The sequence below is a fragment of the Primulina tabacum genome, chromosome 10, assembly GCF_025594145.1.
Source record: "Primulina tabacum isolate GXHZ01 chromosome 10, ASM2559414v2, whole genome shotgun sequence".
In the NCBI taxonomy this organism is placed as follows: Eukaryota; Viridiplantae; Streptophyta; class Magnoliopsida; order Lamiales; family Gesneriaceae; genus Primulina; species Primulina tabacum.
This window is the reverse complement of record NC_134559.1, coordinates 37,713,156-37,736,211: the sequence shown is the minus strand read 5'-3', so window position 1 is coordinate 37,736,211 and position 23,056 is coordinate 37,713,156. Positions and strand designations below refer to the sequence as shown.

Genomic DNA, 23,056 nt, shown 5'->3' with positions numbered 1-23,056 from the left:
TTTGCGATTTACCGCTTCTGTTAAGCTTTCGTTTCCTCGAGAAATCCGCTTAGGAAGTTCGAAATTCGATTCCGGTTCCATTTTATCGTATCCCAGGCATAATAATAGCTTTACATTCGTTATTTCCTTCTTCTTATTTTTTTTTCTATTTTCTGGGAACATTTATCGATTTTTGTTGTCGTGAGCCGGTTCTGTGCGGAAGGGTATGACGCAGATTACTCCGGAGACGGTTAACTCATTAAAAACAATTATTTCGACTGTTTTATCCATAATTTACGTAAACGATCGCGACACGAGGTCTTCCCAGGGAGGTCACCCATCCTAGCTCTGCCATCGCGCCAGAACGCTTAACTTCGTGGTTATGATTGGGCGAGAGCAGTGCCGCGTGTTGTCCATCGCCGCCCGCTCCACACGTACTCGAGGGATATAAGAATAAACATCCCACTCAATGTCGGGTGCGATCATACCAGCACTAATGCACCGGATCCCATCAGAACTCCGAAGTTAAGCGTGCTTGGGCGAGAGCAGTACTAGGATGGGTGACCCCCTGGGAAGTCCTCGTGTTGCACCCTTTTTCGTGTTTTTCTATTTTTGATTACTTGTTGACAGACGATTTTCGGCTCAAATCATCTGAATCTCGATCGGGACCAGATAAGACATGTGAAATGAAAGTAGCTCGGGCACTGCCGGATTTGGACAAAATTGTAGGCTAATTTGATTGTAAACGGGCAAACGGACGAGACTCATTACTACGCAATGAGCTGACGAGATTTTAGCCGAATTCCTTCTCTAAGACCCTCTAATTTGCGATTTACCGCTTCTGTTAAGCTTTCGTTTCCTCGAGAAATCCGCTTAGGAAGTTCGAAATTCGATTCCGGTTCCATTTTATCGTATCCCAGGCATAATAATAGCTTTACATTCGTTATTTCCTTCTTCTTATTTTTTTTTCTATTTTCTGGGAACATTTATCGATTTTTGTTGTCGTGAGCCGGTTCTGTGCGGAAGGGTATGACGCAGATTACTCCGGAGACGGTTAACTCATTAAAAACAATTATTTCGACTGTTTTATCCATAATTTACGTAAACGGTCGCGACACGAGGTCTTCCCAGGGAGGTCACCCATCCTACCTCTGCCATCGCGCCAGAACGCTTAACTTCGTGGTTATGATTGGGCGAGAGCAGTGCCGCGTGTTGTCCATCGCCGCCCGCTCCACACGTACTCGAGGGATATAAGAATAAACATCCCACTCAATGTCGGGTGCGATCATACCAGCACTAATGCACCGGATCCCATCAGAACTCCGAAGCGAAGTTAAGCGTGCTTGGGCGAGAGCAGTACTAGGATGGGTGACCCCCTGGGAAGTCCTCGTGTTGCACCCTTTTTCGTGTTTTTCTATTTTTGATTACTTGTTGACAGACGATTTTCGGCTCAAATCATCTGAATCTCGATCGGGACCAGATAAGACATGTGAAATGAAAGTAGCTCGGGCACTGCCGGATTTGGACAAAATTGTAGGCTAATTTGATTGTAAACGGGCAAACGGACGAGACTCATTACTACGCAATGAGCTGACGAGATTTTAGCCGAATTCCTTCTCTAAGACCCTCTAATTTGCGATTTACCGCTTCTGTTAAGCTTTCGTTTCCTCGAGAAATCCGCTTAGGAAGTTCGAAATTCGATTCCGGTTCCATTTTATCGTATCCCAGGCATAATAATAGCTTTACATTCGTTATTTCCTTCTTCTTATTTTTTTTTCTATTTTCTGGGAACATTTATCGATTTTTGTTGTCGTGAGCCGGTTCTGTGCGGAAGGGTATGACGCAGATTACTCCGGAGACGGTTAACTCATTAAAAACAATTATTTCGACTGTTTTATCCATAATTTACGTAAACGATCGCGACACGAGGTCTTCCCAGGGAGGTCACCCATCCTAGCTCTGCCATCGCGCCAGAACGCTTAACTTCGTGGTTATGATTGGGCGAGAGCAGTGCCGCGTGTTGTCCATCGCCGCCCGCTCCACACGTACTCGAGGGATATAAGAATAAACATCCCACTCAATGTCGGGTGCGATCATACCAGCACTAATGCACCGGATCCCATCAGAACTCCGAAGTTAAGCGTGCTTGGGCGAGAGCAGTACTAGGATGGGTGACCCCCTGGGAAGTCCTCGTGTTGCACCCTTTTTCGTGTTTTTCTATTTTTGATTACTTGTTGACAGACGATTTTCGGCTCAAATCATCTGAATCTCGATCGGGACCAGATAAGACATGTGAAATGAAAGTAGCTCGGGCACTGCCGGATTTGGACAAAATTGTAGGCTAATTTGATTGTAAACGGGCAAACGGACGAGACTCATTACTACGCAATGAGCTGACGAGATTTTAGCCGAATTCCTTCTCTAAGACCCTCTAATTTGCGATTTACCGCTTCTGTTAAGCTTTCGTTTCCTCGAGAAATCCGCTTAGGAAGTTCGAAATTCGATTCCGGTTCCATTTTATCGTATCCCAGGCATAATAATAGCTTTACATTCGTTATTTCCTTCTTCTTATTTTTTTTTCTATTTTCTGGGAACATTTATCGATTTTTGTTGTCGTGAGCCGGTTCTGTGCGGAAGGGTATGACGCAGATTACTCCGGAGACGGTTAACTCATTAAAAACAATTATTTCGACTGTTTTATCCATAATTTACGTAAACGATCGCGACACGAGGTCTTCCCAGGGAGGTCACCCATCCTAGCTCTGCCATCGCGCCAGAACGCTTAACTTCCTGGTTATGATTGGGCGAGAGCAGTGCCGCGTGTTGTCCATCGCCGCCCGCTCCACACGTACTCGAGGGATATAAGAATAAACATCCCACTCAATGTCGGGTGCGATCATACCAGCACTAATGCACCGGATCCCATCAGAACTCCGAAGTTAAGCGTGCTTGGGCGAGAGCAGTACTAGGATGGGTGACCCCCTGGGAAGTCCTCGTGTTGCACCCTTTTTCGTGTTTTTCTATTTTTGATTACTTGTTGACAGACGATTTTCGGCTCAAATCATCTGAATCTCGATCGGGACCAGATAAGACATGTGAAATGAAAGTAGCTCGGGCACTGCCGGATTTGGACAAAATTGTAGGCTAATTTGATTGTAAACGGGCAAACGGACGAGACTCATTACTACGCAATGAGCTGACGAGATTTTAGCCGAATTCCTTCTCTAAGACCCTCTAATTTGCGATTTACCGCTTCTGTTAAGCTTTCGTTTCCTCGAGAAATCCGCTTAGGAAGTTCGAAATTCGATTCCGGTTCCATTTTATCGTATCCCAGGCATAATAATAGCTTTACATTCGTTATTTCCTTCTTCTTATTTTTTTTTCTATTTTCTGGGAACATTTATCGATTTTTGTTGTCGTGAGCCGGTTCTGTGCGGAAGGGTATGACGCAGATTACTCCGGAGACGGTTAACTCATTAAAAACAATTATTTCGACTGTTTTATCCATAATTTACGTAAACGATCGCGACACGAGGTCTTCCCAGGGAGGTCACCCATCCTACCTCTGCCATCGCGCCAGAACGCTTAACTTCGTGGTTATGATTGGGCGAGAGCAGTGCCGCGTGTTGTCCATCGCCGCCCGCTCCACACGTACTCGAGGGATATAAGAATAAACATCCCACTCAATGTCGGGTGCGATCATACCAGCACTAATGCACCGGATCCCATCAGAACTCCGAAGTTAAGCGTGCTTGGGCGAGAGCAGTACTAGGATGGGTGACCCCCTGGGAAGTCCTCGTGTTGCACCCTTTTTCGTGTTTTTCTATTTTTGATTACTTGTTGACAGACGATTTTCGGCTCAAATCATCTGAATCTCGATCGGGACCAGATAAGACATGTGAAATGAAAGTAGCTCGGGCACTGCCGGATTTGGACAAAATTGTAGGCTAATTTGATTGTAAACGGGCAAACGGACGAGACTCATTACTACGCAATGAGCTGACGAGATTTTAGCCGAATTCCTTCTCTAAGACCCTCTAATTTGCGATTTACCGCTTCTGTTAAGCTTTCGTTTCCTCGAGAAATCCGCTTAGGAAGTTCGAAATTCGATTCCGGTTCCATTTTATCGTATCCCAGGCATAATAATAGCTTTACATTCGTTATTTCCTTCTTCTTATTTTTTTTTCTATTTTCTGGGAACATTTATCGATTTTTGTTGTCGTGAGCCGGTTCTGTGCGGAAGGGTATGACGCAGATTACTCCGGAGACGGTTAACTCATTAAAAACAATTATTTCGACTGTTTTATCCATAATTTACGTAAACGGTCGCGACACGAGGTCTTCCCAGGGAGGTCACCCATCCTAGCCTCTGCCATCGCGCCAGAACGCTTAACTTCTTGGTTATGATTGGGCGAGAGCAGTGCCGCGTGTTGTCCATCGCCGCCCGCTCCACACGTACTCGAGGGATATAAGAATAAACATCCCACTCAATGTCGGGTGCGATCATACCAGCACTAATGCACCGGATCCCATCAGAACTCCGAAGTTAAGCGTGCTTGGGCGAGAGCAGTACTAGGATGGGTGACCCCCTGGGAAGTCCTCGTGTTGCACCCTTTTTCGTGTTTTTCTATTTTTGATTACTTGTTGACAGACGATTTTCGGCTCAAATCATCTGAATCTCGATCGGGACCAGATAAGACATGTGAAATGAAAGTAGCTCGGGCACTGCCGGATTTGGACAAAATTGTAGGCTAATTTGATTGTAAACGGGCAAACGGACGAGACTCATTACTACGCAATGAGCTGACGAGATTTTAGCCGAATTCCTTCTCTAAGACCCTCTAATTTGCGATTTACCGCTTCTGTTAAGCTTTCGTTTCCTCGAGAAATCCGCTTAGGAAGTTCGAAATTCGATTCCGGTTCCATTTTATCGTATCCCAGGCATAATAATAGCTTTACATTCGTTATTTCCTTCTTCTTATTTTTTTTTCTATTTTCTGGGAACATTTATCGATTTTTGTTGTCGTGAGCCGGTTCTGTGCGGAAGGGTATGACGCAGATTACTCCGGAGACGGTTAACTCATTAAAAACAATTATTTCGACTGTTTTATCCATAATTTACGTAAACGATCGCGACACGAGGTCTTCCCAGGGAGGTCACCCATCCTACCTCTGCCATCGCGCCAGAACGCTTAACTTCGTGGTTATGATTGGGCGAGAGCAGTGCCGCGTGTTGTCCATCGCCGCCCGCTCCACACGTACTCGAGGGATATAAGAATAAACATCCCACTCAATGTCGGGTGCGATCATACCAGCACTAATGCACCGGATCCCATCAGAACTCCGAAGTTAAGCGTGCTTGGGCGAGAGCAGTACTAGGATGGGTGACCCCCTGGGAAGTCCTCGTGTTGCACCCTTTTTCGTGTTTTTCTATTTTTGATTACTTGTTGACAGACGATTTTCGGCTCAAATCATCTGAATCTCGATCGGGACCAGATAAGACATGTGAAATGAAAGTAGCTCGGGCACTGCCGGATTTGGACAAAATTGTAGGCTAATTTGATTGTAAACGGGCAAACGGACGAGACTCATTACTACGCAATGAGCTGACGAGATTTTAGCCGAATTCCTTCTCTAAGACCCTCTAATTTGCGATTTACCGCTTCTGTTAAGCTTTCGTTTCCTCGAGAAATCCGCTTAGGAAGTTCGAAATTCGATTCCGGTTCCATTTTATCGTATCCCAGGCATAATAATAGCTTTACATTCGTTATTTCCTTCTTCTTATTTTTTTTTCTATTTTCTGGGAACATTTATCGATTTTTGTTGTCGTGAGCCGGTTCTGTGCGGAAGGGTATGACGCAGATTACTCCGGAGACGGTTAACTCATTAAAAACAATTATTTCGACTGTTTTATCCATAATTTACGTAAACGATCGCGACACGAGGTCTTCCCAGGGAGGTCACCCATCCTACCTCTGCCATCGCGCCAGAACGCTTAACTTCGTGGTTATGATTGGGCGAGAGCAGTGCCGCGTGTTGTCCATCGCCGCCCGCTCCACACGTACTCGAGGGATATAAGAATAAACATCCCACTCAATGTCGGGTGCGATCATACCAGCACTAATGCACCGGATCCCATCAGAACTCCGAAGTTAAGCGTGCTTGGGCGAGAGCAGTACTAGGATGGGTGACCCCCTGGGAAGTCCTCGTGTTGCACCCTTTTTCGTGTTTTTCTATTTTTGATTACTTGTTGACAGACGATTTTCGGCTCAAATCATCTGAATCTCGATCGGGACCAGATAAGACATGTGAAATGAAAGTAGCTCGGGCACTGCCGGATTTGGACAAAATTGTAGGCTAATTTGATTGTAAACGGGCAAACGGACGAGACTCATTACTACGCAATGAGCTGACGAGATTTTAGCCGAATTCCTTCTCTAAGACCCTCTAATTTGCGATTTACCGCTTCTGTTAAGCTTTCGTTTCCTCGAGAAATCCGCTTAGGAAGTTCGAAATTCGATTCCGGTTCCATTTTATCGTATCCCAGGCATAATAATAGCTTTACATTCGTTATTTCCTTCTTCTTATTTTTTTTCTATTTTCTGGGAACATTTATCGATTTTTGTTGTCGTGAGCCGGTTCTGTGCGGAAGGGTATGACGCAGATTACTCCGGAGACGGTTAACTAATTAAAAACAATTATTTCGACTGTTTTATCCATAATTTACGTAAACGATCGCGACACGAGGTCTTCCCAGGGAGGTCACCCATCCTACCTCTGCCATCGCGCCAGAACGCTTAACTTCGTGGTTATGATTGGGCGAGAGCAGTGCCGCGTGTTGTCCATCGCCGCCCGCTCCACACGTACTCGAGGGATATAAGAATAAACATCCCACTCAATGTCGGGTGCGATCATACCAGCACTAATGCACCGGATCCATCAGAACTCCGAAGTTAAGCGTGCTTGGGCGAGAGCAGTACTAGGATGGGTGACCCCCTGGGAAGTCCTCGTGTTGCACCCTTTTTCGTGTTTTTCTATTTTTGATTACTTGTTGACAGACGATTTTCGGCTCAAATCATCTGAATCTCGATCGGGACCAGATAAGACATGTGAAATGAAAGTAGCTCGGGCACTGCCGGATTTGGACAAAATTGTAGGCTAATTTGATTGTAAACGGGCAAACGGACGAGACTCATTACTACGCAATGAGCTGACGAGATTTTAGCCGAATTCCTTCTCTAAGACCCTCTAATTTGCGATTTACCGCTTCTGTTAAGCTTTCGTTTCCTCGAGAAATCCGCTTAGGAAGTTCGAAATTCGATTCCGGTTCCATTTTATCGTATCCCAGGCATAATAATAGCTTTACATTCGTTATTTCCTTCTTCTTATTTTTTTTTCTATTTTCTGGGAACATTTATCGATTTTTGTTGTCGTGAGCCGGTTCTGTGCGGAAGGGTATGACGCAGATTACTCCGGAGACGGTTAACTCATTAAAAACAATTATTTCGACTGTTTTATCCATAATTTACGTAAACGATCGCGACACGAGGTCTTCCCAGGGAGGTCACCCATCCTAGCTCTGCCATCGCGCCAGAACGCTTAACTTCGTGGTTATGATTGGGCGAGAGCAGTGCCGCGTGTTGTCCATCGCCGCCCGCTCCACACGTACTCGAGGGATATAAGAATAAACATCCCACTCAATGTCGGGTGCGATCATACCAGCACTAATGCACCGGATCCCATCAGAACTCCGAAGTTAAGCGTGCTTGGGCGAGAGCAGTACTAGGATGGGTGACCCCCTGGGAAGTCCTCGTGTTGCACCCTTTTTCGTGTTTTTCTATTTTTGATTACTTGTTGACAGACGATTTTCGGCTCAAATCATCTGAATCTCGATCGGGACCAGATAAGACATGTGAAATGAAAGTAGCTCGGGCACTGCCGGATTTGGACAAAATTGTAGGCTAATTTGATTGTAAACGGGCAAACGGACGAGACTCATTACTACGCAATGAGCTGACGAGATTTTAGCCGAATTCCTTCTCTAAGACCCTCTAATTTGCGATTTACCGCTTCTGTTAAGCTTTCGTTTCCTCGAGAAATCCGCTTAGGAAGTTCGAAATTCGATTCCGGTTCCATTTTATCGTATCCCAGGCATAATAATAGCTTTACATTCGTTATTTCCTTCTTCTTATTTTTTTTTCTATTTTCTGGGAACATTTATCGATTTTTGTTGTCGTGAGCCGGTTCTGTGCGGAAGGGTATGACGCAGATTACTCCGGAGACGGTTAACTCATTAAAAACAATTATTTCGACTGTTTTATCCATAATTTACGTAAACGATCGCGACACGAGGTCTTCCCAGGGAGGTCACCCATCCTAGCCTCTGCCATCGCGCCAGAACGCTTAACTTCGTGGTTATGATTGGGCGAGAGCAGTGCCGCGTGTTGTCCATCGCCGCCCGCTCCACACGTACTCGAGGGATATAAGAATAAACATCCCACTCAATGTCGGGTGCGATCATACCAGCACTAATGCACCGGATCCCATCAGAACTCCGAAGTTAAGCGTGCTTGGGCGAGAGCAGTACTAGGATGGGTGACCCCCTGGGAAGTCCTCGTGTTGCACCCTTTTTCGTGTTTTTCTATTTTTGATTACTTGTTGACAGACGATTTTCGGCTCAAATCATCTGAATCTCGATCGGGACCAGATAAGACATGTGAAATGAAAGTAGCTCGGGCACTGCCGGATTTGGACAAAATTGTAGGCTAATTTGATTGTAAACGGGCAAACGGACGAGACTCATTACTACGCAATGAGCTGACGAGATTTTAGCCGAATTCCTTCTCTAAGACCCTCTAATTTGCGATTTACCGCTTCTGTTAAGCTTTCGTTTCCTCGAGAAATCCGCTTAGGAAGTTCGAAATTCGATTCCGGTTCCATTTTATCGTATCCCAGGCATAATAATAGCTTTACATTCGTTATTTCCTTCTTCTTATTTTTTTTTCTATTTTCTGGGAACATTTATCGATTTTTGTTGTCGTGAGCCGGTTCTGTGCGGAAGGGTATGACGCAGATTACTCCGGAGACGGTTAACTCATTAAAAACAATTATTTCGACTGTTTTATCCATAATTTACGTAAACGGATCGCGACACGAGGTCTTCCCAGGGAGGTCACCCATCCTAGCTCTGCCATCGCGCCAGAACGCTTAACTTCGTGGTTATGATTGGGCGAGAGCAGTGCCGCGTGTTGTCCATCGCCGCCCGCTCCACACGTACTCGAGGGATATAAGAATAAACATCCCACTCAATGTCGGGTGCGATCATACCAGCACTAATGCACCGGATCCCATCAGAACTCCGAAGTTAAGCGTGCTTGGGCGAGAGCAGTACTAGGATGGGTGACCCCCTGGGAAGTCCTCGTGTTGCACCCTTTTTCGTGTTTTTCTATTTTTGATTACTTGTTGACAGACGATTTTCGGCTCAAATCATCTGAATCTCGATCGGGACCAGATAAGACATGTGAAATGAAAGTAGCTCGGGCACTGCCGGATTTGGACAAAATTGTAGGCTAATTTGATTGTAAACGGGCAAACGGACGAGACTCATTACTACGCAATGAGCTGACGAGATTTTAGCCGAATTCCTTCTCTAAGACCCTCTAATTTGCGATTTACCGCTTCTGTTAAGCTTTCGTTTCCTCGAGAAATCCGCTTAGGAAGTTCGAAATTCGATTCCGGTTCCATTTTATCGTATCCCAGGCATAATAATAGCTTTACATTCGTTATTTCCTTCTTCTTATTTTTTTTTCTATTTTCTGGGAACATTTATCGATTTTTGTTGTCGTGAGCCGGTTCTGTGCGGAAGGGTATGACGCAGATTACTCCGGAGACGGTTAACTCATTAAAAACAATTATTTCGACTGTTTTATCCATAATTTACGTAAACGGTCGCGACACGAGGTCTTCCCAGGGAGGTCACCCATCCTAGCCTCTGCCATCGCGCCAGAACGCTTAACTTCGTGGTTATGATTGGGCGAGAGCAGTGCCGCGTGTTGTCCATCGCCGCCCGCTCCACACGTACTCGAGGGATATAAGAATAAACATCCCACTCAATGTCGGGTGCGATCATACCAGCACTAATGCACCGGATCCCATCAGAACTCCGAAGTTAAGCGTGCTTGGGCGAGAGCAGTACTAGGATGGGTGACCCCCTGGGAAGTCCTCGTGTTGCACCCTTTTTCGTGTTTTTCTATTTTTGATTACTTGTTGACAGACGATTTTCGGCTCAAATCATCTGAATCTCGATCGGGACCAGATAAGACATGTGAAATGAAAGTAGCTCGGGCACTGCCGGATTTGGACAAAATTGTAGGCTAATTTGATTGTAAACGGGCAAACGGACGAGACTCATTACTACGCAATGAGCTGACGAGATTTTAGCCGAATTCCTTCTCTAAGACCCTCTAATTTGCGATTTACCGCTTCTGTTAAGCTTTCGTTTCCTCGAGAAATCGCTTAGGAAGTTCGAAATTCGATTCCGGTTCCATTTTATCGTATCCCAGGCATAATAATAGCTTTACATTCGTTATTTCCTTCTTCTTATTTTTTTTTCTATTTTCTGGGAACATTTATCGATTTTTGTTGTCGTGAGCCGGTTCTGTGCGGAAGGGTATGACGCAGATTACTCCGGAGACGGTTAACTCATTAAAACAATTATTTCGACTGTTTTATCCATAATTTACGTAAACGATCGCGACACGAGGTCTTCCCAGGGAGGTCACCCATCCTACCTCTGCCATCGCGCCAGAACGCTTAACTTCGTGGTTATGATTGGGCGAGAGCAGTGCCGCGTGTTGTCCATCGCCGCCCGCTCCACACGTACTCGAGGGATATAAGAATAAACATCCCACTCAATGTCGGGTGCGATCATACCAGCACTAATGCACCGGATCCCATCAGAACTCCGAAGTTAAGCGTGCTTGGGCGAGAGCAGTACTAGGATGGGTGACCCCCTGGGAAGTCCTCGTGTTGCACCCTTTTTCGTGTTTTTCTATTTTTGATTACTTGTTGACAGACGATTTTCGGCTCAAATCATCTGAATCTCGATCGGGACCAGATAAGACATGTGAAATGAAAGTAGCTCGGGCACTGCCGGATTTGGACAAAATTGTAGGCTAATTTGATTGTAAACGGGCAAACGGACGAGACTCATTACTACGCAATGAGCTGACGAGATTTTAGCCGAATTCCTTCTCTAAGACCCTCTAATTTGCGATTTACCGCTTCTGTTAAGCTTTCGTTTCCTCGAGAAATCCGCTTAGGAAGTTCGAAATTCGATTCCGGTTCCATTTTATCGTATCCCAGGCATAATAATAGCTTTACATTCGTTATTTCCTTCTTCTTATTTTTTTTTCTATTTTCTGGGAACATTTATCGATTTTTGTTGTCGTGAGCCGGTTCTGTGCGGAAGGGTATGACGCAGATTACTCCGGAGACGGTTAACTCATTAAAAACAATTATTTCGACTGTTTTATCCATAATTTACGTAAACGGATCGCGACACGAGGTCTTCCCAGGGAGGTCACCCATCCTACCTCTGCCATCGCGCCAGAACGCTTAACTTCGTGGTTATGATTGGGCGAGAGCAGTGCCGCGTGTTGTCCATCGCCGCCCGCTCCACACGTACTCGAGGGATATAAGAATAAACATCCCACTCAATGTCGGGTGCGATCATACCAGCACTAATGCACCGGATCCCATCAGAACTCCGAAGTTAAGCGTGCTTGGGCGAGAGCAGTACTAGGATGGGTGACCCCCTGGGAAGTCCTCGTGTTGCACCCTTTTTCGTGTTTTTCTATTTTTGATTACTTGTTGACAGACGATTTTCGGCTCAAATCATCTGAATCTCGATCGGGACCAGATAAGACATGTGAAATGAAAGTAGCTCGGGCACTGCCGGATTTGGACAAAATTGTAGGCTAATTTGATTGTAAACGGGCAAACGGACGAGACTCATTACTACGCAATGAGCTGACGAGATTTTAGCCGAATTCCTTCTCTAAGACCCTCTAATTTGCGATTTACCGCTTCTGTTAAGCTTTCGTTTCCTCGAGAAATCCGCTTAGGAAGTTCGAAATTCGATTCCGGTTCCATTTTATCGTATCCCAGGCATAATAATAGCTTTACATTCGTTATTTCCTTCTTCTTATTTTTTTTCTATTTTCTGGGAACATTTATCGATTTTTGTTGTCGTGAGCCGGTTCTGTGCGGAAGGGTATGACGCAGATTACTCCGGAGACGGTTAACTCATTAAAAACAATTATTTCGACTGTTTTATCCATAATTTACGTAAACGGTCGCGACACGAGGTCTTCCCAGGGAGGTCACCCATCCTAGCTCTGCCATCGCGCCAGAACGCTTAACTTCATGGTTATGATTGGGCGAGAGCAGTGCCGCGTGTTGTCCATCGCCGCCCGCTCCACACGTACTCGAGGGATATAAGAATAAACATCCCACTCAATGTCGGGTGCGATCATACCAGCACTAATGCACCGGATCCCATCAGAACTCCGAAGTTAAGCGTGCTTGGGCGAGAGCAGTACTAGGATGGGTGACCCCCTGGGAAGTCCTCGTGTTGCACCCTTTTTCGTGTTTTTCTATTTTTGATTACTTGTTGACAGACGATTTTCGGCTCAAATCATCTGAATCTCGATCGGGACCAGATAAGACATGTGAAATGAAAGTAGCTCGGGCACTGCCGGATTTGGACAAAATTGTAGGCTAATTTGATTGTAAACGGGCAAACGGACGAGACTCATTACTACGCAATGAGCTGACGAGATTTTAGCCGAATTCCTTCTCTAAGACCCTCTAATTTGCGATTTACCGCTTCTGTTAAGCTTTCGTTTCCTCGAGAAATCCGCTTAGGAAGTTCGAAATTCGATTCCGGTTCCATTTTATCGTATCCCAGGCATAATAATAGCTTTACATTCGTTATTTCCTTCTTCTTATTTTTTTTTCTATTTTCTGGGAACATTTATCGATTTTTGTTGTCGTGAGCCGGTTCTGTGCGGAAGGGTATGACGCAGATTACTCCGGAGACGGTTAACTCATTAAAAACAATTATTTCGACTGTTTTATCCATAATTTACGTAAACGGTCGCGACACGAGGTCTTCCCAGGGAGGTCACCCATCCTAGCTCTGCCATCGCGCCAGAACGCTTAACTTCATGGTTATGATTGGGCGAGAGCAGTGCCGCGTGTTGTCCATCGCCGCCCGCTCCACACGTACTCGAGGGATATAAGAATAAACATCCCACTCAATGTCGGGTGCGATCATTACCAGCACTAATGCACCGGATCCCATCAGAACTCCGAAGTTAAGCGTGCTTGGGCGAGAGCAGTACTAGGATGGGTGACCCCCTGGGAAGTCCTCGTGTTGCACCCTTTTTCGTGTTTTTCTATTTTTGATTACTTGTTGACAGACGATTTTCGGCTCAAATCATCTGAATCTCGATCGGGACCAGATAAGACATGTGAAATGAAAGTAGCTCGGGCACTGCCGGATTTGGACAAAATTGTAGGCTAATTTGATTGTAAACGGGCAAACGGACGAGACTCATTACTACGCAATGAGCTGACGAGATTTTAGCCGAATTCCTTCTCTAAGACCCTCTAATTTGCGATTTACCGCTTCTGTTAAGCTTTCGTTTCCTCGAGAAATCCGCTTAGGAAGTTCGAAATTCGATTCCGGTTCCATTTTATCGTATCCCAGGCATAATAATAGCTTTACATTCGTTATTTCCTTCTTCTTATTTTTTTTTCTATTTTCTGGGAACATTTATCGATTTTTGTTGTCGTGAGCCGGTTCTGTGCGGAAGGGTATGACGCAGATTACTCCGGAGACGGTTAACTCATTAAAAACAATTATTTCGACTGTTTTATCCATAATTTACGTAAACGATCGCGACACGAGGTCTTCCCAGGGAGGTCACCCATCCTAGCTCTGCCATCGCGCCAGAACGCTTAACTTCATGGTTATGATTGGGCGAGAGCAGTGCCGCGTGTTGTCCATCGCCGCCCGCTCCACACGTACTCGAGGGATATAAGAATAAACATCCCACTCAATGTCGGGTGCGATCATACCAGCACTAATGCACCGGATCCCATCAGAACTCCGAAGTTAAGCGTGCTTGGGCGAGAGCAGTACTAGGATGGGTGACCCCCTGGGAAGTCCTCGTGTTGCACCCTTTTTCGTGTTTTTCTATTTTTGATTACTTGTTGACAGACGATTTTCGGCTCAAATCATCTGAATCTCGATCGGGACCAGATAAGACATGTGAAATGAAAGTAGCTCGGGCACTGCCGGATTTGGACAAAATTGTAGGCTAATTTGATTGTAAACGGGCAAACGGACGAGACTCATTACTACGCAATGAGCTGACGAGATTTTAGCCGAATTCCTTCTCTAAGACCCTCTAATTTGCGATTTACCGCTTCTGTTAAGCTTTCGTTTCCTCGAGAAATCCGCTTAGGAAGTTCGAAATTCGATTCCGGTTCCATTTTATCGTATCCCAGGCATAATAATAGCTTTACATTCGTTATTTCCTTCTTCTTATTTTTTTTTCTATTTTCTGGGAACATTTATCGATTTTTGTTGTCGTGAGCCGGTTCTGTGCGGAAGGGTATGACGCAGATTACTCCGGAGACGGTTAACTCATTAAAAACAATTATTTCGACTGTTTTATCCATAATTTACGTAAACGGTCGCGACACGAGGTCTTCCCAGGGAGGTCACCCATCCTAGCTCTGCCATCGCGCCAGAACGCTTAACTTCGTGGTTATGATTGGGCGAGAGCAGTGCCGCGTGTTGTCCATCGCCGCCCGCTCCACACGTACTCGAGGGATATAAGAATAAACATCCCACTCAATGTCGGGTGCGATCATACCAGCACTAATGCACCGGATCCCATCAGAACTCCGAAGTTAAGCGTGCTTGGGCGAGAGCAGTACTAGGATGGGTGACCCCCTGGGAAGTCCTCGTGTTGCACCCTTTTTCGTGTTTTTCTATTTTTGATTACTTGTTGACAGACGATTTTCGGCTCAAATCATCTGAATCTCGATCGGGACCAGATAAGACATGTGAAATGAAAGTAGCTCGGGCACTGCCGGATTTGGACAAAATTGTAGGCTAATTTGATTGTAAACGGGCAAACGGACGAGACTCATTACTACGCAATGAGCTGACGAGATTTTAGCCGAATTCCTTCTCTAAGACCCTCTAATTTGCGATTTACCGCTTCTGTTAAGCTTTCGTTTCCTCGAGAAATCCGCTTAGGAAGTTCGAAATTCGATTCCGGTTCCATTTTATCGTATCCCAGGCATAATAATAGCTTTACATTCGTTATTTCCTTCTTCTTATTTTTTTTTCTATTTTCTGGGAACATTTATCGATTTTTGTTGTCGTGAGCCGGTTCTGTGCGGAAGGGTATGACGCAGATTACTCCGGAGACGGTTAACTCATTAAAAACAATTATTTCGACTGTTTTATCCATAATTTACGTAAACGGTCGCGACACGAGGTCTTCCCAGGGAGGTCACCCATCCTAGCTCTGCCATCGCGCCAGAACGCTTAACTTCGTGGTTATGATTGGGCGAGAGCAGTGCCGCGTGTTGTCCATCGCCGCCCGCTCCACACGTACTCGAGGGATATAAGAATAAACATCCCACTCAATGTCGGGTGCGATCATACCAGCACTAATGCACCGGATCCCATCAGAACTCCGAAGTTAAGCGTGCTTGGGCGAGAGCAGTACTAGGATGGGTGACCCCCTGGGAAGTCCTCGTGTTGCACCCTTTTTCGTGTTTTTCTATTTTTGATTACTTGTTGACAGACGATTTTCGGCTCAAATCATCTGAATCTCGATCGGGACCAGATAAGACATGTGAAATGAAAGTAGCTCGGGCACTGCCGGATTTGGACAAAATTGTAGGCTAATTTGATTGTAAACGGGCAAACGGACGAGACTCATTACTACGCAATGAGCTGACGAGATTTTAGCCGAATTCCTTCTCTAAGACCCTCTAATTTGCGATTTACCGCTTCTGTTAAGCTTTCGTTTCCTCGAGAAATCCGCTTAGGAAGTTCGAAATTCGATTCCGGTTCCATTTTATCGTATCCCAGGCATAATAATAGCTTTACATTCGTTATTTCCTTCTTCTTATTTTTTTTTCTATTTTCTGGGAACATTTATCGATTTTTGTTGTCGTGAGCCGGTTCTGTGCGGAAGGGTATGACGCAGATTACTCCGGAGACGGTTAACTAATTAAAAACAATTATTTCGACTGTTTTATCCATAATTTACGTAAACGATCGCGACACGAGGTCTTCCCAGGGAGGTCACCCATCCTAGCCTCTGCCATCGCGCCAGAACGCTTAACTTCGTGGTTATGATTGGGCGAGAGCAGTGCCGCGTGTTGTCCATCGCCGCCCGCTCCACACGTACTCGAGGGATATAAGAATAAACATCCCACTCAATGTCGGGTGCGATCATACCAGCACTAATGCACCGGATCCCATCAGAACTCCGAAGTTAAGCGTGCTTGGGCGAGAGCAGTACTAGGATGGGTGACCCCCTGGGAAGTCCTCGTGTTGCACCCTTTTTCGTGTTTTTCTATTTTTGATTACTTGTTGACAGACGATTTTCGGCTCAAATCATCTGAATCTCGATCGGGACCAGATAAGACATGTGAAATGAAAGTAGCTCGGGCACTGCCGGATTTGGACAAAATTGTAGGCTAATTTGATTGTAAACGGGCAAACGGACGAGACTCATTACTACGCAATGAGCTGACGAGATTTTAGCCGAATTCCTTCTCTAAGACCCTCTAATTTGCGATTTACCGCTTCTGTTAAGCTTTCGTTTCCTCGAGAAATCCGCTTAGGAAGTTCGAAATTCGATTCCGGTTCCATTTTATCGTATCCCAGGCATAATAATAGCTTTACATTCGTTATTTCCTTCTTCTTATTTTTTTTTCTATTTTCTGGGAACATTTATCGATTTTTGTTGTCGTGAGCCGGTTCTGTGCGGAAGGGTATGACGCAGATTACTCCGGAGACGGTTAACTCATTAAAAACAATTATTTCGACTGTTTTATCCATAATTTACGTAAACGGTCGCGACACGAGGTCTTCCCAGGGAGGTCACCCATCCTAGCTCTGCCATCGCGCCAGAACGCTTAACTTCATGGTTATGATTGGGCGAGAGCAGTGCCGCGTGTTGTCCATCGCCGCCCGCTCCACACGTACTCGAGGGATATAAGAATAAACATCCCACTCAATGTCGGGTGCGATCATACCAGCACTAATGCACCGGATCCCATCAGAACTCCGAAGTTAAGCGTGCTTGGGCGAGAGCAGTACTAGGATGGGTGACCCCCTGGGAAGTCCTCGTGTTGCACCCTTTTTCGTGTTTTTCTATTTTTGATTACTTGTTGACAGACGATTTTCGGCTCAAATCATCTGAATCTCGATCGGGACCAGATAAGACATGTGAAATGAAAGTAGCTCGGGCACTGCCGGATTTGGACAAAATTGTAGGCTAATTTGATTGTAAACGGGCAAACGGACGAGACTCATTACTACGCAATGAGCTGACGAGATTTTAGCCGAATTCCTTCTCTAAGACCCTCTAATTTGCGATTTACCGCTTCTGTTAAGCTTTCGTTTCCTCGAGAAATCCGCTTAGGAAGTTCGAAATTCGATTCCGGTTCCATTTTATCGTATCCCAGGCATAATAATAGCTTTACATTCGTTATTTCCTTCTTCTTATTTTTTTTTCTATTTTCTGGGAACATTTATCGATTTTTGTTGTCGTGAGCCGGTTCTGTGCGGAAGGGTATGACGCAGATTACTCCGGAGACGGTTAACTCATTAAAAACAATTATTTCGACTGTTTTATCCATAATTTACGTAAACGATCGCGACACGAGGTCTTCCCAGGGAGGTCACCCATCCTAGCTCTGCCATCGCGCCAGAACGCTTAACTTCGTGGTTATGATTGGGCGAGAGCAGTGCCGCGTGTTGTCCATCGCCGCCCGCTCCACACGTACTCGAGGGATATAAGAATAAACATCCCACTCAATGTCGGGTGCGATCATACCAGCACTAATGCACCGGATCCCATCAGAACTCCGAAGTTAAGCGTGCTTGGGCGAGAGCAGTACTAGGATGGGTGACCCCCTGGGAAGTCCTCGTGTTGCACCCTTTTTCGTGTTTTTCTATTTTTGATTACTTGTTGACAGACGATTTTCGGCTCAAATCATCTGAATCTCGATCGGGACCAGATAAGACATGTGAAATGAAAGTAGCTCGGGCACTGCCGGATTTGGACAAAATTGTAGGCTAATTTGATTGTAAACGGGCAAACGGACGAGACTCATTACTACGCAATGAGCTGACGAGATTTTAGCCGAATTCCTTCTCTAAGACCCTCTAATTTGCGATTTACCGCTTCTGTTAAGCTTTCGTTTCCTCGAGAAATCCGCTTAGGAAGTTCGAAATTCGATTCCGGTTCCATTTTATCGTATCCCAGGCATAATAATAGCTTTACATTCGTTATTTCCTTCTTCTTATTTTTTTTTCTATTTTCTGGGAACATTTATCGATTTTTGTTGTCGTGAGCCGGTTCTGTGCGGAAGGGTATGACGCAGATTACTCCGGAGACGGTTAACTCATTAAAAACAATTATTTCGACTGTTTTATCCATAATTTACGTAAACGGTCGCGACACGAGGTCTTCCCAGGGAGGTCACCCATCCTAGCTCTGCCATCGCGCCAGAACGCTTAACTTCATGGTTATGATTGGGCGAGAGCAGTGCCGCGTGTTGTCCATCGCCGCCCGCTCCACACGTACTCGAGGGATATAAGAATAAACATCCCACTCAATGTCGGGTGCGATCATACCAGCACTAATGCACCGGATCCCATCAGAACTCCGAAGTTAAGCGTGCTTGGGCGAGAGCAGTACTAGGATGGGTGACCCCCTGGGAAGTCCTCGTGTTGCACCCTTTTTCGTGTTTTTCTATTTTTGATTACTTGTTGACAGACGATTTTCGGCTCAAATCATCTGAATCTCGATCGGGACCAGATAAGACATGTGAAATGAAAGTAGCTCGGGCACTGCCGGATTTGGACAAAATTGTAGGCTAATTTGATTGTAAACGGGCAAACGGACGAGACTCATTACTACGCAATGAGCTGACGAGATTTTAGCCGAATTCCTTCTCTAAGACCCTCTAATTTGCGATTTACCGCTTCTGTTAAGCTTTCGTTTCCTCGAGAAATCCGCTTAGGAAGTTCGAAATTCGATTCCGGTTCCATTTTATCGTATCCCAGGCATAATAATAGCTTTACATTCGTTATTTCCTTCTTCTTATTTTTTTTTCTATTTTCTGGGAACATTTATCGATTTTTGTTGTCGTGAGCCGGTTCTGTGCGGAAGGGTATGACGCAGATTACTCCGGAGACGGTTAACTCATTAAAAACAATTATTTCGACTGTTTTATCCATAATTTACGTAAACGGTCGCGACACGAGGTCTTCCCAGGGAGGTCACCCATCCTAGCTCTGCCATCGCGCCAGAACGCTTAACTTCATGGTTATGATTGGGCGAGAGCAGTGCCGCGTGTTGTCCATCGCCGCCCGCTCCACACGTACTCGAGGGATATAAGAATAAACATCCCACTCAATGTCGGGTGCGATCATACCAGCACTAATGCACCGGATCCCATCAGAACTCCGAAGTTAAGCGTGCTTGGGCGAGAGCAGTACTAGGATGGGTGACCCCCTGGGAAGTCCTCGTGTTGCACCCTTTTTCGTGTTTTTCTATTTTTGATTACTTGTTGACAGACGATTTTCGGCTCAAATCATCTGAATCTCGATCGGGACCAGATAAGACATGTGAAATGAAAGTAGCTCGGGCACTGCCGGATTTGGACAAAATTGTAGGCTAATTTGATTGTAAACGGGCAAACGGACGAGACTCATTACTACGCAATGAGCTGACGAGATTTTAGCCGAATTCCTTCTCTAAGACCCTCTAATTTGCGATTTACCGCTTCTGTTAAGCTTTCGTTTCCTCGAGAAATCCGCTTAGGAAGTTCGAAATTCGATTCCGGTTCCATTTTATCGTATCCCAGGCATAATAATAGCTTTACATTCGTTATTTCCTTCTTCTTATTTTTTTTTCTATTTTCTGGGAACATTTATCGATTTTTGTTGTCGTGAGCCGGTTCTGTGCGGAAGGGTATGACGCAGATTACTCCGGAGACGGTTAACTCATTAAAAACAATTATTTCGACTGTTTTATCCATAATTTACGTAAACGGTCGCGACACGAGGTCTTCCCAGGGAGGTCACCCATCCTAGCTCTGCCATCGCGCCAGAACGCTTAACTTCATGGTTATGATTGGGCGAGAGCAGTGCCGCGTGTTGTCCATCGCCGCCCGCTCCACACGTACTCGAGGGATATAAGAATAAACATCCCACTCAATGTCGGGTGCGATCATACCAGCACTAATGCACCGGATCCCATCAGAACTCCGAAGTTAAGCGTGCTTGGGCGAGAGCAGTACTAGGATGGGTGACCCCCTGGGAAGTCCTCGTGTTGCACCCTTTTTCGTGTTTTTCTATTTTTGATTACTTGTTGACAGACGATTTTCGGCTCAAATCATCTGAATCTCGATCGGGACCAGATAAGACATGTGAAATGAAAGTAGCTCGGGCACTGCCGGATTTGGACAAAATTGTAGGCTAATTTGATTGTAAACGGGCAAACGGACGAGACTCATTACTACGCAATGAGCTGACGAGATTTTAGCCGAATTCCTTCTCTAAGACCCTCTAATTTGCGATTTACCGCTTCTGTTAAGCTTTCGTTTCCTCGAGAAATCCGCTTAGGAAGTTCGAAATTCGATTCCGGTTCCATTTTATCGTATCCCAGGCATAATAATAGCTTTACATTCGTTATTTCCTTCTTCTTATTTTTTTTTCTATTTTCTGGGAACATTTATCGATTTTTGTTGTCGTGAGCCGGTTCTGTGCGGAAGGGTATGACGCAGATTACTCCGGAGACGGTTAACTCATTAAAAACAATTATTTCGACTGTTTTATCCATAATTTACGTAAACGGTCGCGACACGAGGTCTTCCCAGGGAGGTCACCCATCCTAGCTCTGCCATCGCGCCAGAACGCTTAACTTCATGGTTATGATTGGGCGAGAGCAGTGCCGCGTGTTGTCCATCGCCGCCCGCTCCACACGTACTCGAGGGATATAAGAATAAACATCCCACTCAATGTCGGGTGCGATCATACCAGCACTAATGCACCGGATCCCATCAGAACTCCGAAGTTAAGCGTGCTTGGGCGAGAGCAGTACTAGGATGGGTGACCCCCTGGGAAGTCCTCGTGTTGCACCCTTTTTCGTGTTTTTCTATTTTTGATTACTTGTTGACAGACGATTTTCGGCTCAAATCATCTGAATCTCGATCGGGACCAGATAAGACATGTGAAATGAAAGTAGCTCGGGCACTGCCGGATTTGGACAAAATTGTAGGCTAATTTGATTGTAAACGGGCAAACGGACGAGACTCATTACTACGCAATGAGCTGACGAGATTTTAGCCGAATTCCTTCTCTAAGACCCTCTAATTTGCGATTTACCGCTTCTGTTAAGCTTTCGTTTCCTCGAGAAATCCGCTTAGGAAGTTCGAAATTCGATTCCGGTTCCATTTTATCGTATCCCAGGCATAATAATAGCTTTACATTCGTTATTTCCTTCTTCTTATTTTTTTTTCTATTTTCTGGGAACATTTATCGATTTTTGTTGTCGTGAGCCGGTTCTGTGCGGAAGGGTATGACGCAGATTACTCCGGAGACGGTTAACTCATTAAAAACAATTATTTCGACTGTTTTATCCATAATTTACGTAAACGATCGCGACACGAGGTCTTCCCAGGGAGGTCACCCATCCTAGCTCTGCCATCGCGCCAGAACGCTTAACTTCGTGGTTATGATTGGGCGAGAGCAGTGCCGCGTGTTGTCCATCGCCGCCCGCTCCACACGTACTCGAGGGATATAAGAATAAACATCCCACTCAATGTCGGGTGCGATCATACCAGCACTAATGCACCGGATCCCATCAGAACTCCGAAGTTAAGCGTGCTTGGGCGAGAGCAGTACTAGGATGGGTGACCCCCTGGGAAGTCCTCGTGTTGCACCCTTTTTCGTGTTTTTCTATTTTTGATTACTTGTTGACAGACGATTTTCGGCTCAAATCATCTGAATCTCGATCGGGACCAGATAAGACATGTGAAATGAAAGTAGCTCGGGCACTGCCGGATTTGGACAAAATTGTAGGCTAATTTGATTGTAAACGGGCAAACGGACGAGACTCATTACTACGCAATGAGCTGACGAGATTTTAGCCGAATTCCTTCTCTAAGACCCTCTAATTTGCGATTTACCGCTTCTGTTAAGCTTTCGTTTCCTCGAGAAATCCGCTTAGGAAGTTCGAAATTCGATTCCGGTTCATTTATCGTATCCCAGGCATAAAATGCTTTGACATTCGTTATTTCCTTCTATATTTTTTTTCTTTTTCTGTGAACATTTAATCGATTTTTTGTTGTCGTGTAGCCGGTTCTGTGCGAAGGATGACCCAGATTACTCCTGAGACGGTTAACACATTAAAATAATTATTTCGACTGTTTATCCATAATTACGTAACGGTCGCAACACTAGCCTTCCCAGGGAGTCACCCTCCGAGCTCTGCCATCGCGCTAATGAACGCTTACTTCATGGTTTAGGATTGGGCGAGAGCAGTCCGCGGTTGTCCATCGCCGCCAGATCCAACGTACTCGTGAGATAAGAATAACAGTCCCACTCAATGTCGGGTGCGATCATACCGCATTATGCACCGGATCCAATCAAACTCCGAAAGTTAAGCGTGCTTGGGCGGACAGTACTAGGATGCCTTGACCACCCTGGGAAGTCCTCGTGTTGCACCCTTTCGTGGATATA

At 45.4% G+C, this 23,056-nt stretch overlaps 28 non-coding genes across 28 annotated transcripts; all 28 read left to right on the top strand.

The window, feature by feature from the left end:
* The first annotated feature begins 453 nt into the window (after nt 1-453).
* Nucleotides 454-572, top strand: LOC142514576 (5S ribosomal RNA). The gene has a single exon (XR_012810464.1). It is a non-coding gene; the product is annotated as a 5S ribosomal RNA (ribosomal RNA).
* A 684-nt stretch (nt 573-1,256) lies between these two features.
* Nucleotides 1,257-1,380, top strand: LOC142514546 (5S ribosomal RNA). The gene has a single exon (XR_012810435.1). It is a non-coding gene; the product is annotated as a 5S ribosomal RNA (ribosomal RNA).
* Nucleotides 1,381-2,064: 684 nt separating this feature from the next.
* On the top strand, nt 2,065-2,183 carry LOC142514565 (5S ribosomal RNA). Its single transcript, XR_012810453.1, has one exon. It is a non-coding gene; the product is annotated as a 5S ribosomal RNA (ribosomal RNA).
* Nucleotides 2,184-2,867: 684 nt separating this feature from the next.
* Nucleotides 2,868-2,986, top strand: LOC142514554 (5S ribosomal RNA). The gene has a single exon (XR_012810442.1). It is a non-coding gene; the product is annotated as a 5S ribosomal RNA (ribosomal RNA).
* A 684-nt stretch (nt 2,987-3,670) lies between these two features.
* On the top strand, nt 3,671-3,789 carry LOC142514542 (5S ribosomal RNA). The gene has a single exon (XR_012810431.1). It is a non-coding gene; the product is annotated as a 5S ribosomal RNA (ribosomal RNA).
* Nucleotides 3,790-4,474: 685 nt separating this feature from the next.
* On the top strand, nt 4,475-4,593 carry LOC142514531 (5S ribosomal RNA). Its single transcript, XR_012810420.1, has one exon. It is a non-coding gene; the product is annotated as a 5S ribosomal RNA (ribosomal RNA).
* A 684-nt stretch (nt 4,594-5,277) lies between these two features.
* Nucleotides 5,278-5,396, top strand: LOC142514519 (5S ribosomal RNA). The gene has a single exon (XR_012810409.1). It is a non-coding gene; the product is annotated as a 5S ribosomal RNA (ribosomal RNA).
* A 684-nt stretch (nt 5,397-6,080) lies between these two features.
* LOC142514508 (5S ribosomal RNA) lies at nt 6,081-6,199 on the top strand. The gene has a single exon (XR_012810398.1). It is a non-coding gene; the product is annotated as a 5S ribosomal RNA (ribosomal RNA).
* A 683-nt stretch (nt 6,200-6,882) lies between these two features.
* LOC142513836 (5S ribosomal RNA) lies at nt 6,883-7,000 on the top strand. Its single transcript, XR_012809762.1, has one exon. It is a non-coding gene; the product is annotated as a 5S ribosomal RNA (ribosomal RNA).
* A 684-nt stretch (nt 7,001-7,684) lies between these two features.
* Nucleotides 7,685-7,803, top strand: LOC142514497 (5S ribosomal RNA). The gene has a single exon (XR_012810387.1). It is a non-coding gene; the product is annotated as a 5S ribosomal RNA (ribosomal RNA).
* A 685-nt stretch (nt 7,804-8,488) lies between these two features.
* LOC142514486 (5S ribosomal RNA) lies at nt 8,489-8,607 on the top strand. Its single transcript, XR_012810376.1, has one exon. It is a non-coding gene; the product is annotated as a 5S ribosomal RNA (ribosomal RNA).
* Nucleotides 8,608-9,292: 685 nt separating this feature from the next.
* On the top strand, nt 9,293-9,411 carry LOC142514474 (5S ribosomal RNA). The gene has a single exon (XR_012810365.1). It is a non-coding gene; the product is annotated as a 5S ribosomal RNA (ribosomal RNA).
* Nucleotides 9,412-10,096: 685 nt separating this feature from the next.
* LOC142514462 (5S ribosomal RNA) lies at nt 10,097-10,215 on the top strand. The gene has a single exon (XR_012810353.1). It is a non-coding gene; the product is annotated as a 5S ribosomal RNA (ribosomal RNA).
* A 682-nt stretch (nt 10,216-10,897) lies between these two features.
* On the top strand, nt 10,898-11,016 carry LOC142514450 (5S ribosomal RNA). The gene has a single exon (XR_012810342.1). It is a non-coding gene; the product is annotated as a 5S ribosomal RNA (ribosomal RNA).
* A 685-nt stretch (nt 11,017-11,701) lies between these two features.
* On the top strand, nt 11,702-11,820 carry LOC142514438 (5S ribosomal RNA). Its single transcript, XR_012810331.1, has one exon. It is a non-coding gene; the product is annotated as a 5S ribosomal RNA (ribosomal RNA).
* Nucleotides 11,821-12,503: 683 nt separating this feature from the next.
* LOC142514426 (5S ribosomal RNA) lies at nt 12,504-12,622 on the top strand. Its single transcript, XR_012810320.1, has one exon. It is a non-coding gene; the product is annotated as a 5S ribosomal RNA (ribosomal RNA).
* Nucleotides 12,623-13,306: 684 nt separating this feature from the next.
* On the top strand, nt 13,307-13,426 carry LOC142513378 (5S ribosomal RNA). Its single transcript, XR_012809328.1, has one exon. It is a non-coding gene; the product is annotated as a 5S ribosomal RNA (ribosomal RNA).
* A 684-nt stretch (nt 13,427-14,110) lies between these two features.
* Nucleotides 14,111-14,229, top strand: LOC142514415 (5S ribosomal RNA). The gene has a single exon (XR_012810309.1). It is a non-coding gene; the product is annotated as a 5S ribosomal RNA (ribosomal RNA).
* Nucleotides 14,230-14,913: 684 nt separating this feature from the next.
* On the top strand, nt 14,914-15,032 carry LOC142514404 (5S ribosomal RNA). Its single transcript, XR_012810298.1, has one exon. It is a non-coding gene; the product is annotated as a 5S ribosomal RNA (ribosomal RNA).
* A 684-nt stretch (nt 15,033-15,716) lies between these two features.
* On the top strand, nt 15,717-15,835 carry LOC142514393 (5S ribosomal RNA). The gene has a single exon (XR_012810287.1). It is a non-coding gene; the product is annotated as a 5S ribosomal RNA (ribosomal RNA).
* A 685-nt stretch (nt 15,836-16,520) lies between these two features.
* Nucleotides 16,521-16,639, top strand: LOC142514382 (5S ribosomal RNA). The gene has a single exon (XR_012810276.1). It is a non-coding gene; the product is annotated as a 5S ribosomal RNA (ribosomal RNA).
* A 684-nt stretch (nt 16,640-17,323) lies between these two features.
* LOC142514370 (5S ribosomal RNA) lies at nt 17,324-17,442 on the top strand. The gene has a single exon (XR_012810265.1). It is a non-coding gene; the product is annotated as a 5S ribosomal RNA (ribosomal RNA).
* A 684-nt stretch (nt 17,443-18,126) lies between these two features.
* LOC142514358 (5S ribosomal RNA) lies at nt 18,127-18,245 on the top strand. The gene has a single exon (XR_012810254.1). It is a non-coding gene; the product is annotated as a 5S ribosomal RNA (ribosomal RNA).
* A 684-nt stretch (nt 18,246-18,929) lies between these two features.
* LOC142514345 (5S ribosomal RNA) lies at nt 18,930-19,048 on the top strand. Its single transcript, XR_012810242.1, has one exon. It is a non-coding gene; the product is annotated as a 5S ribosomal RNA (ribosomal RNA).
* A 684-nt stretch (nt 19,049-19,732) lies between these two features.
* Nucleotides 19,733-19,851, top strand: LOC142514333 (5S ribosomal RNA). Its single transcript, XR_012810231.1, has one exon. It is a non-coding gene; the product is annotated as a 5S ribosomal RNA (ribosomal RNA).
* Nucleotides 19,852-20,535: 684 nt separating this feature from the next.
* On the top strand, nt 20,536-20,654 carry LOC142514322 (5S ribosomal RNA). Its single transcript, XR_012810220.1, has one exon. It is a non-coding gene; the product is annotated as a 5S ribosomal RNA (ribosomal RNA).
* A 684-nt stretch (nt 20,655-21,338) lies between these two features.
* Nucleotides 21,339-21,457, top strand: LOC142514310 (5S ribosomal RNA). The gene has a single exon (XR_012810209.1). It is a non-coding gene; the product is annotated as a 5S ribosomal RNA (ribosomal RNA).
* Nucleotides 21,458-22,141: 684 nt separating this feature from the next.
* Nucleotides 22,142-22,260, top strand: LOC142514298 (5S ribosomal RNA). The gene has a single exon (XR_012810198.1). It is a non-coding gene; the product is annotated as a 5S ribosomal RNA (ribosomal RNA).
* Nucleotides 22,261-23,056: the final 796 nt, after the last annotated feature.